Genomic DNA, 1,856 nt, shown 5'->3' with positions numbered 1-1,856 from the left:
ATTGTGATTCCTGTCATAGTATACCGAAACTGCAGGTTACAGTATCTGCTAGTCACTTGTCAGACGTTAATTACAGTGCACATTATTCATATAAGGCATGCACTGGACTGCACTGTGCATTCCTGTGTTTAATGTGGAAACCAAAACGACACCAAAATGAGTGAGTGTCTCTAAATGAGTGAGACTTGGATGGCTATGTTGAATAAATTCATCTCAAAAAGCGAATTTGTTTCTAAAAGTGCTTAGAAAACATAATTTGGACAATACAACAATGGGATATTTTCTGTTTTGCTTCCCATATTTAGTCCCCTTTCTGCTGCTAACAAGAAGGATGTCCTTTGCCTCACAGACTGGGACAGTTTCCAATGTCCTTTGCCTCACAGACTGGGACAGTTTCCAATGTCCTTTGCCTCACAGACTGGGACAGTTTGCATCTATACAACTAAAACAACATTCCCTGTCCTCTTCCACAGCATGGGTAATTAATAGGACACAGAACTGGCACAAAGTGTGGCAGCAGCACATGATCTACAGCAGACTGTTGCCCATTTTCCCTCAGGCAGACCTCTTACTTACATACTAGTGGTGTTTCTGTTTATATAAACAGATTGATCCCATTATCTGAGTTTATTGCATGCACTTATCATCTCCTCAAACATTATTTGGTTGAACTTTGTGTTATCCTGATAAAGAAGTAATTGTCAAAATGGCAACCATTGGTGGTTAAAGCAATTATTAGTCGCTTAGTGTTCAATAATATTTAGCACTGCACAGCTGAGATTGGAGCATTGCGTAAGAAGAGGGGGGTTTGGGTTTGGGGTTTTTGTTTTAGACTGGCTAATGGGCACAGCTGAGATTGGTGCATTGTGTAAGAAGAGGCAGGTTTGGGTTTTTTTTCTCTTGATACCCGCATTCTTAAACCACATTCTATTATTTATTTATTTTTTAAATGGTTTACCTCAGTTCAGGTCTTGGTTTTCAGGGCCACTTCTGTTTATCCTGTAAGAAAATGCATAAACAAATCATATTAATACAGAGAATATCACCTGGGTTTGGATAAACAAGGGGAGTAAATGTGAGAAACTCATGGTGCATTCTATAATTGACAGTCCTGGGCCGATCCATCCAACTACTGGGTTTGTGGATTATACCATTATACGCTGGTCGACTATTGAAAGTTAATGTACCCCCCTGCTAAAGGTACTAGCCAGTGAGATGTCAGGAGATTAAAAGACAATTGTCTAAGAATACATACTCTACATATAGTATTTTCTTTTGTTTTTTGATTTTTTTTTGGGGGGGGGGGGGTTACACCATAGTTCATCATTAATGGTAATTGATCTTCTTCAAATTCAGCATTTAGAGACAATTAATGATCAAACATATGTATTATACAGTTGAGCACCTTAATGCACATGACAGTGATGACTCTCAGCTCTACAATCTCATTCTGCTACATACAGTCTGCTTTTTTTAAGACCAACTAAACAAAAAGCAGCCACCTATCTTAAGAGGCCACAAATGCTCAGGCCAATTGATAACCACTTAACTCAGTCAGGTTTCATAATATTTAGCACTGATGCAATTCATTCTCAGATCTGGATGACTGTTGCCCTGCACCTCAAGAAACACACAAACCACTGGCACCCTGCCTCACTACGTGCTTTAAAGGACTAATCTGTAACACATCGTCAGCTGTAAATAAGGAGAAAGGCAGAGCGGTCACATTGAAATACCACCTGTCTACTAATGAGAGTATTTCACCTCACCTGGATAGCTGGCATTCCACAGGGTTACAATCTGTTTGAAGTGGATCCCAGATAGAAATGGTGCGACGTTCCCACAGAGCACAGTAG

General features: G+C 39.8%; 1 long non-coding RNA gene across 1 annotated transcript in view; it reads right to left on the bottom strand.

The window, feature by feature from the left end:
* Nucleotides 1-958: 958 nt before the first annotated feature.
* LOC121313681 overlaps nucleotides 959-1,856 on the bottom strand; it is a 1,156-nt gene continuing 258 nt past the window's right edge. Inside the window, exons 1-2 of the long non-coding RNA XR_005950023.1 lie at nucleotides 1,770-1,856; nucleotides 959-999 (exon numbers count right to left, since the gene is read on the bottom strand). The exon at nucleotides 1,770-1,856 is cut by the window's right edge and continues 258 nt beyond it. This is a non-coding gene — a long non-coding RNA (uncharacterized LOC121313681). The remainder of the gene's footprint in view (nucleotides 1,000-1,769) is intronic.

Source organism: Polyodon spathula, chromosome 3, assembly GCF_017654505.1.
Source record: "Polyodon spathula isolate WHYD16114869_AA chromosome 3, ASM1765450v1, whole genome shotgun sequence".
In the NCBI taxonomy this organism is placed as follows: Eukaryota; Metazoa; Chordata; class Actinopteri; order Acipenseriformes; family Polyodontidae; genus Polyodon; species Polyodon spathula.
The sequence above is the reverse complement of the archived record's forward strand: the minus strand, read 5'-3'. Positions and strand labels throughout refer to the sequence as shown.